Genomic DNA, 13,011 nt, shown 5'->3' on the forward strand with positions numbered 1-13,011 from the left:
AGGAGTTCACCACATCAGTCACCGGCTTCATCAATAAGTGCATTGAGGAGTTCACCACATCAGTCACTGGCTTTATCAATAAGTCCATTGAGGAGTTCACCACATCAGTCACCGGCTTCATCAATAAGTGCATTGAGGAGTTCACCACATCAGTCATTGGCTTTATCAATAAGTGCATTGAGGACGTCGTCCCCATGGTGACCGTACGTACATAACCCAACCAGAAGCTAAATAACTTCTCGGATCGCTTTGAGGCAAATAACATTGAAACATGCATGAGAGCATCAGCTGTTCCGGATGACTGTGTGATCACACTCTCCGCAGCCGCTTTGAGTTTCAGTCGGATTACCAGGACGTGTGTTCCGAGCATGTGCTGACCAACTGGCAAGTGACTTCACTGACATGTTCAACCTCTCCCTGTCTGAGTCTGTAATACCAACATGTTTCAAGCAGACCACCATAGTCCCTGTGCCCAAGAAATCAAATCCAATTTTATTTGTCACATACACATGGTTAGCAGATGTTAATGCGAGTGTAGCGAAATGCTTGTGCTTCTAGTTCCGACAATGCAGTAATATCTCACAAGTAATTTAACCTAACAATTCCACAACAACTACCTTATACACACAAGTGTAAAGGAATGAATAAGAATATGTACATATAAATATATGAATGAGTGATGGTACAGAACGGCATAGGCAAGATGCAGTAATAAAGATATATGAATGAGTGATGGTACAGAACGGCATAGGCAAGATGCAGTAATAAAGATATATGAATGAGCGATGGTACAGAACGGCATAGGCAAGATGCAGTAATAAAGATATATGAATGAGTGATGGTACAGAACGGCATAGGCAAGATGCAGTAATAAAGATATATGAATGAGTGATGGTACAGAACGGCATAGGCAAGATGCAGTAATAAAGATATATGAATGAGTGATGGTACAGAACGGCATAGGCAAGATGCAGTAATAAAGATATATGAATGAGTGATGGTACAGAACGGCATAGGCAAGATGCAGTAATAAAGATATATGAATGAGTGATGGTACAGAACGGCATAGGCAAGATGCAGTAATAAAGATATATGAATGAGTGATGGTACAGAACGGCATAGGCAAGATGCAGTAATAAAGATATATGAATGAGTGATGGTACAGAACGGCATAGGCAAGATGCAGTAATAAAGATATATGAATGAGTGATGGTACAGAACGGCATAGGCAAGATGCAGTAATAAAGATATATGAATGAGTGATGGTACAGAACGGCATAGGCAAGATGCAGTAATAAAGATATATGAATGAGTGATGGTACAGAACGGCATAGGCAAGATGCAGTAATAAAGATATATGAATGAGTGATGGTACAGAACGGCATAGGCAAGATGCAGTAATAAAGATATATGAATGAGTGATGGTACAGAACGGCATAGGCAAGATGCAGTAATAAAGATATATGAATGAGTGATGGTACAGAACGGCATAGGCAAGATGCAGTAGATGGTATAGAGTACAGTACATACATGTGAGATGAGTCATGTAGGGTATGTAAACATTATATAAAGTGGCATTGTTTAAATTGGCTAGTGATACAATTATTATATCAATTTTTCCATTATTAAAGTGGCTAGAGTTGAGTCAGTATGTTGGCAGCAGCCACTCAATGTTAGTGATGGCCGTTTAACAGTTTGATGGCTGTAAGATTATGTTATAATGCTTGTATTGCATTATAATGGTTGTTTTATTTGACAGAATAGAGTATTCTGTTAACTATTGGGTGTGTGTTCTACTGAGGATGGGCCTCTATGAGACAGAGGAGGTGACAGAGGAGATTTACGATGTCTTTGGGTGATAAAACCTAAAGAGCATTCCGGAGAACGTGAGTTAATGGTTCTGTTCTATACCGTACCAGGAAGAGATGGTTCCAGTATGGAGTCAGAGGACCAGACACTGGTACCTATACAATGAAAACTCTGAAAGATCTTTGTACTTTTGTGTTGTCATTTTCAATGGTTCGTTAGAAATGGCACAAAGCTCTTATTATTAAAGATGTAGTTTAAGTATAACTCTGACTTGTGTGATAAGTTTGTCTCTCCTCATTTGATAGTTAAGAAATTAACCACCACATGGCCTTGAGATAGAAGTTGTTTTTCAGTCTCTCCGTCCCTGCTTTGACGCACCTGTACTGACCTCGCCTTCTGGATGACAGCGGGGTGAACAGGCAGTGGCTCCGGTGGTTGCTGTCCTTGATGATCTTTTTGGCCTTCCTGTGACATCGGGTGGTGTAGGTGTCCTGGTGGGCACGAAATTAAGGAGAAAAAGGGGTAAAAATTAAAAATAAAAAAAAACTCTCCCTCAACGTGATCAAAACAAAGGAGATGATTGTGGACTAAAGGGAAAGGAGGACCGACCACGCCCCCATTCTCATCGATTGTGCTGTAGTGGAGCAGGTTGAGAGCTTGAAGTTCCTTGGCGTCCACATCACTAACAAACTAACATGGTCCAAACACACCAAGACAGTCGTGAAGAGGGCACGACAAAACCTATTCCCTCTCAAGAGACTTAAAATATTTGGCACGGGTCCTCAGATCCTCAAAAGGTTTTACAGCTGCACCATCGAGAGCATCCTGACGGGTTGCATCACTGCCTGGTATGGCAACTTCTCGGCCTCCGACCGCAAGGCACTACAGAGGGTAGTGCTTAAGGCCCAGTACATCACCAGGGGCAAGCTTCCTGCCATACAGGACCTCTATACCAGGCGGTGTCAGAGGAAGGCCCTAAAAATTGTCAAAGACTCCAGCCACCCTAGTCATAGACTGTACTCTCTACTACCCCACGGCAAGCGGTACTGGAGCGCCAAGTCTAGATTCAAGCGGCTTCTAAACAGCATTTACCCCTAAGCCAGAAGACTTCTGAATGTCTAATCAAATGGCTACCCATTATTACATCATTACTATTTGCATATTAACCATCCCTGTATATAGTATGGTACTAACTGACCCGGTATATAGTATGGTATTAACTGACCCTGTATATAGTAAGGTATTAACTGACCCTGTTTTTAGTATGGTATTAACTGACCCTGTATATAGTATGGTATTAACTGACCCTGTATATAGTATGGTATTAACTGACCCTGTATATAGTATGGTATTAACTGACCCTGTATATAGTATGGTATTAACTGACCCTGTATATAGTATGGTATTAACTGACCCTGTATATAGTATGGTATTAACTGCCCCTGTATATAGTATGGTATTAACTGCCCCTGTATATAGTATGGTATTAACTGACCCTGTATATAGTATGGTATTAACTGACCCTGTATATAGTATGGTATTAACTGACCCTGTATATGGTATTAACTGACCCTGTATATGGTATTAACTGACCCTGTATATAGTATGGTATTAACTGACCCTGTATATAGTATGGTATTAACTGACCCTGTATATAGTATGGTATTAACTGACCCTGTATATAGTATGGTATTAACTGCCCCTGTATATAGTATGGTATTAACTGACCCTGTATATAGTATGGTATTAACTGTCCCTGTATATAGTATGGTACTAACTGACCCGGTATATAGTATGGTATTAACTGACCCTGTATATAGTAAGGTATTAACTGACCCTGTTTTTAGTATGGTATTAACTGACCCTGTATATAGTATGGTATTAACTGACCCTGTATATAGTATGATATTAACTGACCCTGTATATAGTATATAGTATGGTATTAACTGACCCTCTATATAGTATATAGTATGGTATTAACTGACCCTCTATATAGTCTGGTAGTAACTGACCCTGTATATAGTATGGTACTAACTGACCCTGTATATAGTATATAGTATGGTATTAACTGACCCTGTATATAGTATGGTATTAACTGACCCTGTATATAGTATGGTACTAACTGACCCTGTATATAGTATGGTATTAACTGACCCTGTATATAGTATGGTATTAACTGACCCTGTATATAGTATGGTATTAACGGACCCTGTATATAGTATGGTATTAACGGACCCTGTTTATGGTATGGTATTAACGGACCCTGTATATAGTATGGTATTAACTGACCCTGTATATAGTATGGTACTAACTGACCCTGTATATAGTATGGTATTAACTGACCCTGTATATAGTATTAACTGACCCTGTATATAGTATGGTATTAACTGACCCTGTATATAGTATGGTATTAACTGACCCTGTATATAGTATGGTATTAACTGACCCTGTATATAGTATTAACTGACCCTGTATATAGTATGGTATTAACTGACCCTGTATATAGTATGGTATTAACGGACCCTGTATATAGTATGGTATTAACGGACCCTGTTTATGGTATGGTATTAACGGACCCTGTATATAGTATGGTATTAACTGACCCTGTATATAGTATGGTATTAACGGACCCTGTATATAGTATGGTATTAACGGACCCTGTTTATGGTATGGTATTAACGGACCCTGTATATAGTATGGTACTAACTGACCCTGTATATAGTATGGTATTAACTGACCCTGTATATAGTATTAACTGACCCTGTATATAGTATGGTATTAACTGACCCTGTATATAGTATGGTATTAACTGACCCTGTATATAGTATGGTATTAACTGACCCTGTATATAGTATGGTATTAACTGACCCTGTATATAGTAAGGTATTAACTGACCCTGTATATAGTGTGGTATTAACTACCCCTGTATATAGTATGGTATTAACTGACCCTGTATATTGTATGGTATTAACTGACCCTGTATATGGTATGGTACTAACTGACCCTGTATATTGTATGGTATTAACTGACCCTGTATATAGTATGGTACTAACTGACCCTGTATATAGTATGGTATTAACTGACCCTGTATATTGTATTAACTGACCCTGTATATAGTATGGTATTAACTGACCCTGTATATAGTATGGTATTAACTGACCCTGTATATAGTATTAACTGACCCTGTATATAGTATGGTATTAACTGACCCTGTATATAGTATGGTATTAACTGACCCTGTATATAGTATGGTATTAACTGACCCTGTATATAGTATGGTATTAACTGACCCTGTATATAGTAAGGCATTAACTGACCCTGTATATAGTATGGTATTAACTGACCCTGTATATCGTAAGGTATTAACTGACCCTGTATATAGTATGGTATTAACTGACCCTGTATATAGTATGGTATTAACGGACCCTGTATATAGTATGGTATTAACTGACCCTGTATATCGTAAGGTATTAACTGACCCTGTATATAGTATGGTATTAACTGACCCTGTATATAGTATGGTATTAACGGACCCTGTATATAGTATGGTATTAACGGACCCTGTTTATAGTATGGTATTAACTGACCCTGTATATAGTATGGTACTAACTGACCCTGTATATAGTATGGTATTAACTGACCCTGTATATAGTATGGTACTAACTGACCCTGTATATAGTATGGTATTAACTGACCCTGTATATAGTATGGTACTAACTGACCCTGTATATAGTGTGGTATTAACTGACCCTGTATATAGTATGGTATTAACGGACCCTGTATATAGTATTAACGGACCCTGTATATAGTATGGTATTAACTGACCCTGTATATAGTGTGGTATTAACTGACCCTGTATATAGTATGGTATTAACGGACCCTGTATATAGTATGGTATTACCTGCCCCTGTATATAGTATGGTACTAACTGACCCTGTATATAGTATTCTTACTTACTTGTAATACATTCTTATTGAATACTGCATTGTTGGGTTTTGAAAACAAGGCATTTCACTGTACTTGTGCATGTGACATAAAAACGTGAAATATTAGAAGTCACGATCGCTGTTGTTGTCTGAAATGTGCTGTTCAAAGCAACTTTCACCTTGGTAAAAACGAACTCCGACTGGGGAAAAATAGGTTTGAGCGGTCATCCAACTCGGTCATCCAACTCGGTCATCCTACTCGGTCATCCAACTCGGTCATCCTACTCGGTCATCCTACTCGGTCATCCAACTCGGTCATCCAACTCGGTCATCCTACTCGGTCATCCAACTCGGTCATCCTACTCGGTCATCCTACTCGGAATTCCAACTCTTCTAGAGCTATAAAAAATAGCTCTGACTTTCCAACATTTTTAATGTGTAACCTTTATGTAACCTTTATTTAACCTTTATGTAACCTTTATGTGACCTTTATGTAACCTTTATTTAACCTTTATGTAACCTTTATTTAACCTTTATGTGACCTTTATTTAACCTTTATGTGACCTTTATGTAACCTTTATTTAACCTTTATTTAACCTTTATGTAACCTTTATTTAACCTTTATGTGACCTTTATTTAACCTTTATGTGACCTTTATTTAACCTTTATGTAACCTTTATTTAACCTTTATTTAACCTTTATGTAACCTTTATTTAACCTTTATGTGACCTTTATTTAACCTTTATGTGACCTTTATGTAACCTTTATTTAACCTTTATGTGACCTTTATGTAACCTTTATGTAACCTTTATGTAGCCTTTATTTAACCTTTATGTGACCTTTATGTAACCTTTATGTAACCTTTATTTAACCTTTATGTGACCTTTATTTAACCTTTATGTGACCTTTATGTGACCTTTATTTAACTACGGAAAGTCAGTTAAGAACAAATTCTTATTTTACAATGACGGCCTACACCGGCCAAACCCGGACGACGCTGGGCCAATTGTGTGCCGCCCAATGTGACTCCCAATCACGGCCGGACGTGACGCAGCCTGGATTTGAACCAGGTACTGCAGTGACGGCTCTAGCACTGAGATGCAGTGCCCAGTTGTCTTGAGCGCACCAATAGAATTCACAGCTGGCGACACCTCATCGTGATTGGTTATTTCCTCATCGTTTGCAACAATGTCAATGAGCGTCATCATTATCTTTCCTTGGCAGTACCTCAAACTGTCGTGATTACCAGCTGAGATCAACCTTATGAGTTGATTTTTACTCCTGGCTCAGAGTCTGAGTAGTGTCTTAACATCATCCTAAAACCTAATCTGAGCTTTGTCTTAACATCATCCTAAAAACTCATCTGAGCTGTGTCTTAACATCATCCTAAAACCTACTCTGAGCTGTGTCTTATCGTCATCCTAAAACCTAATCTGAGCTGTGTTTTATCGTCATCCTAAAACCTAATCTGAGCTGTGTTTTATCGTCATCCTAAAACCTAATCTGAGCTGTGTCTAACATCATCCTAAAACCTAATCTGAGCTGTGTCTAACATCATCCTAAAACCTAATCTGAGCTGTGTCTAACATCATCCTAAAACCTAATCTGAGCTGTGTCTAACATCATCCTAAAACCTAATCTGAGCTGTGTCTTATCGTCATCCTAAAACCTACTCTGAGCTGTGTCTTATCGTCATCCTAAAACCTACTCTGAGCTGTGTCTAACATCATCCTAAAACCTAATCTGAGCTGTGTCTTAACGTCATCCTAAAACCTAATCTGAGCTGTGTCTTATCGTCATCCTAAAACCTACTCTGAGCTGGGAGGTTGTTGTTTTCGTTAACAGGTTTTAACAGGACTCCTAGGGCCTTTTCTGAGATGCTTTGTAGGTCTGGGCCCTGATTCAACTAATTCCATTCCAAACCTGAGACGTTGTCTGTTGTTCCCCGACTCAGACTTTGTCTGTTGTTCCCCGTCTCAGACTTTGTCTGTTGTTCCCCGACTCAGACTTTGTCTGTTGTTCCCCGACTCAGACTTTGTCTGTTGTTCCCCGACTCAGACTTTGTCTGTTGTTCCCCGACTCAGACTTTGGCTGTTGTTCCCCGTCTCAGACTTTGTCTGTTGTTCCCCGTCTCAGACTTTGTCTGTTCCCCGTCTCAGACTGTTGTTCCCCGTCTCAGACTTTGTCTGTTGTTCCCAGACTGTGTTCCCCGTCTCAGACTGTTCCCCGTCTCAGACGTTGTCTGTGTTCCCCGTCTCAGACTGTGTTCCCCGTCTCAGACTGTGGTCCCGTCTCAGACTGTGTTCCCCGTCTCAGACTGTGTTCCCGACTCAGTCTGTTGTTCCCTGTCTCAGACTGTGTTCCCGACTCAGACTGTGTTCCCCGACTCAGTCTGTTGTTCCCCGTCTCAGACTGTGTTCTCCGTCTCAGATTGTGTTCCCCAACTCAGACTGTGTTCCCCGTCTCAGACTGTGTTCCCCATCTCAGACTGTGTTCCCCGTCTCAGACTGTGTTCCCCGTCTCAGACTGTGTTCCCCAACTCAGACGTTGGCTGTGTTCCCCGTCTCAGACTGTGTTCCCCGTCTCAGACTGTGTTCCCCAACTCAGACGTTGGCTGTGTTCCCCGTCTCAGACTGTGTTCAGCATCTCAGGCTGTGTTCCCCGTCTCAGACTGTGTTCCCCGTCTCAGACTGTGTTCCCCGACTCAGACTGTGTTCCCGTCTCAGACTGTGTTCCCCGTCTCAGACTGTGTTCCCCAACTCAGACGTTGGCTGTGTTCCCCGTCTCAGACTGTGTTCCCCATCTCAGACTGTGTTCCCCGTCTCAGACTGTGTTCCCCGACTCAGACTGTGTTCCCCGTCTCAGACTGTGTTCCCCGTCTCAGACTGTGTTTCTCAGACTGTGTTCCCCATCTCAGACTGTGTTCCCCGTCTCAGTAGTGTCTTAACATCATCCTAAAACCTAATCTGAGCTTTGTCTTAACATCATCCTAAAAACTCATCTGAGCTGTGTCTAACATCATCCTAAAACCTAATCTGAGCTGTGTCTTATCGTCATCCTAAAACCTAATCTGAGCTGTGTCTAACATCATCCTAAAACCTAATCTGAGCTGTGTTTTATCGTCATCCTAAAACCTAATCTGAGCTGTGTCTAACATCATCCTAAAACCTAATCTGAGCTGTGTCTAACATCATCCTAAAACCTAATCTGAGCTGTGTCTAACATCATCCTAAAACCTAATCTGAGCTGTGTCTAACATCATCCTAAAACCTAATCTGAGCTGTGTCTTATCGTCATCCTAAAACCTAATCTGAGCTGTGTCTTATCGTCATCCTAAAACCTAATCTGAGCTGTGTCTAACATCATCCTAAAACCTAATCTGAGCTGTGTCTTATCGTCATCCTAAAACCTAATCTGAACTGTGTCTAACATCATCCTAAAACCTAATCTGAGCGGGGAGGTTGTTGTTGTCTCCTAGGGCCTTTTCTGAGATGCTTTGTAGGTCTGGGCCCTGATTCAACTAATTCCATTCTAAACCTGAGACGTTGTCTGTTGTTCCCCGTCTCAGACTTTGTCTGTTGTTCCCCGACTCAGACTTTGTCTGTTGTTCCCCGACCCAGACTTTGTCTGTTGTTCCCCGTCTCAGACTTTGTCTGTTGTTCCCCGACTCAGACTTTGGCTGTTGTTCCCCGACTCAGACTTTGTCTGTTGTTCCCCGACTCAGACTTTGTCTGTTGTTCCCCGTCTCAGACTTTGTCTGTTGTTCCCCGACTCAGACTTTGTCTGTTGTTCCCCGTCTCAGACTGTGTTCCCCGTCTCAGACTGTGTTCCCCAACTCAGACGTTGGCTGTGTTCCCCGTCTCAGACTGTGTTCCCCGTCTCAGACTGTGTTCCCCAACTCAGACGTTGGCTGTGTTCCCCGTCTCAGACTGTGTTCCGCATCTCAGGCTGTGTTCCCCGTCTCAGACTGTGTTCCCCGTCTCAGACTGTGTTCCCGACTCAGACTGTGTTCCCCGTCTCAGACTGTGTTCCCCGTCTCAGACTGTGTTCCCCAACTCAGACGTTGGCTGTGTTCCCTCTCAGACTGTGTTCCCCATCTCAGACTGTGTTCCCCGTCTCAGACTGTGTTCCCGACTCAGACTGTGTTCCCCGTCTCAGACTGTGTTCCCCGTCTCAGACTGTGTTCCCCGTCTCAGACTGTGTTCCCCATCTCAGACTGTGTTCCCCGTCTCAGTAGTGTCTTAACATCATCCTAAAACCTAATCTGAGCTTTGTCTTAACATCATCCTAAAAACTCATCTGAGCTGTGTCTTAACATCATCCTAAAACCTACTCTGAGCTGTGTCTTAACATCATCCTAAAACCTAATCTGAGCTTTGTCTTATCGTCATCCTAAAACCTACTCTGAGCTGTGTTTTATCGTCATCCTAAAACCTAATCTGAGCTGTGTCTTAACATCATCCTAAAACCTAATCTGAGCTGTGTCTTAACATCATCCTAAAACCTAATCTGAGCTGTGTCTTAACATCATCCTAAAACCTCATCTGAGCTGTGTCTTAACATCATCCTAAAACCTAATCTGAGCTGTGTCTTATCGTCATCCTAAAACCTACTCTGAGCTGTGTCTTATCGTCATCCTAAAACCTAATCTGAGCTGTGTCTAACATCATCCTAAAACCTAATCTGAGCTGTGTCTTATCGTCATCCTAAAACCTAATCTGAGCTGTGTCTAACATCATCCTAAAACCTACTCTGAGCTGGGAGGTTGTTGTTTTCGTTAACAGGTTTTAACAGGACTCCTAGGGCCTTTTCTGAGATGCTTTGTAGGTCTGGGCCCTGATTCAACTAATTCCATTCCAAACCTGAGACGTTGTCTGTTGTTCCCCGACTCAGACTTTGTCTGTTGTTCCCCGTCTCAGACTTTGTCTGTTGTTCCCCGACTCAGACTTTGTCTGTTGTTCCCCGACTCAGACTTTGTCTGTTGTTCCCCGACTCAGACTTTGTCTGTTGTTCCCCGACTCAGACTTTGTCTGTTGTTCCCCGACTCAGACTTTGGCTGTTGTTCCCCGTCTCAGACTTTGTCTGTTGTTCCCCGTCTCAGACTGTGTTCCCCGACTCAGACTGTGTTCCCCGTCTCAGACTGTGTTCCCCGTCTCAGACTGTGTTCCCCGTCTCAGACTGTGTTCCCCATCTCAGACTGTGTTCCCCGTCTCAGACTGTGTTCCCCGTCTCAGACTGTGTTCCCCGTCTCAGACTGTGTTCCCCCCAGACTGTGTCCCAGACTTGGTCTGTTGACTCCCGTCTCAGACTGTGTTCCCCGTCTCAGACTGTGTTCCCCGTCTCAGACTGTGTTCCCCGTCTCAGACTTTGTCTGTTGTTCCCCGTCTCAGACTTTGTCTGTTGATCCCCGTCTCAGACTTTGTCTGTTGTTCCCCGTCTCAGACTGTGTTCCCCGACTCAGACTTTGTCTGTTGTTCCCCGACTCAGACTTTGTCTGTTGTTTCCCGACTCAGACTGTGTTCCCAGACTCAGACTTTGTCTGTTGTTCCCCGACTCAGACTTTGTCTGTTGTTCCCCGACTCAGAAAGCTGCTGACACATAGTAGATATAACAACACCTGAATAGGGGAACGCGACCCATGATTAGCTGATTCTTAGAGTCAGGTTTACCAGCTTGGACTGGGTCAAAAGTGTGTTATAAATCCGGCCCAGAGGACCGGAGCTGACCATCCCTGCTGTATGTTCTTCCCATGTGGATTGTTGATGTAATTAAGGTGCTTTGTTTTCCTCAGCTGAGCTCTAGATGGCGCTGTTACAACATTTTAACTCACAGATAGACCGACATGCTGATACTGAACACAAGTATAATTCAAATAATATTTTTTTATTTATTTCAGAATACAACGTTATTCAATCTGTTACATAGAGATCGTTATAATTGTCCCTTTTTACCCATTTTTAAGGATCAAACAAATGTTTGGAAAAACTATGCCTTGTTTACCTTTATTTAACTAGGCAAGTCAGTTAAGAACAAATTCTTATTTTCAATGACGGCCTAGGAACAGTGGGTTAACTGCCTGTTCAGGGGCAGAACAACAGATTTGTACCTTGTCAGCTCGGGGACATGAACTTGCAACCTTCCGGTTACTAGTCCAACGCTCTAACCACTAGTTTACCTTCCGGTTACTAGTCCAACGCTCTAACCACTAGTTTACCTTCCGGTTACTAGTCCAACGCTCTAACCACTAGTTTACCTTCCGGTTACTAGTCCAACGCTCTAACCACTAGTTTACCTTCCGGTTACTAGTCCAACGCTCTAACCACTAGTTTACCTTCCGGTTACTAGTCCAACGCTCTAACCACTAGTTTACCTGCTGGTTACTAGTCCAACTCTCTAACCACTAGTCTACCTGCTGGTTACTAGTCCAACTATCTAACCACTAGTTTACGCTGCCGCCCCTCCACTCTAACCACTAGTTTACGCTGCCGCCCCTCCAATCTAACCACTAGTTTACGCTGCCGCCCCTCCACTCTAACCACTAGTTTACGCTGCCGCCCCTCCACTCTAACCACTAGTTTACGCTGCTGCCCCCACTCTAACCACTAGTTTACCTCCGCCCTCCACTCTAACCACTAGTTTTACTCCTCTAACCACTAGTTTACGCTGCCGCCCTTAACCACTAGTTTACGCTGCCGCCCCTCCACTCTAACCTAGTTTACGCTGCCGCCCCTCCCCTTTAACCACTAGTCTAACCACTTTACGCTGCCGCCCCTCCACTCTAACCACTAGTTTACGCTGCCGCCCCTCCAATCTAACCACTAGTTTACCTGCTGGTTACTAGTCCAACTCTCTAACCACTAGTCTACCTGCCGCCCCTTGTCTCTTACCTTGTTTGTGTAATGATTTCCATTTTAGATTAATACAAATATCCCTTATCTTTATAAGATCTGTATCTGCAATGTTATTTGCTTGTTTAATCAACATGAAATACATTTAATACAATAAACATTTAAAAACAAATAAACATTTAACAACAACTGAATAATCACCGCACTTTCGCCATTCGCTCGCTCAAAGCTGTCCCCATCAACTGGAATGAATTGGAAAAACCAAGATATGCAACGTTCCTGAGTCTCAGACAGTAGTTCAGCGCTGCTCAGCTCTACCACACACCATTGGCTAGTTTATTCCATTCCACAGTGAGTAATGCCAGTCAGACATCATCAGAAGTCATTCACAGGTGTTGTGTCTTTGAGGCTTTTTGTCTGTGTCTACC

This window comes from Oncorhynchus tshawytscha, unplaced genomic scaffold, assembly GCF_018296145.1.
Source record: "Oncorhynchus tshawytscha isolate Ot180627B unplaced genomic scaffold, Otsh_v2.0 Un_contig_10349_pilon_pilon, whole genome shotgun sequence".
NCBI lineage: Eukaryota > Metazoa > Chordata > Actinopteri > Salmoniformes > Salmonidae > Oncorhynchus > Oncorhynchus tshawytscha.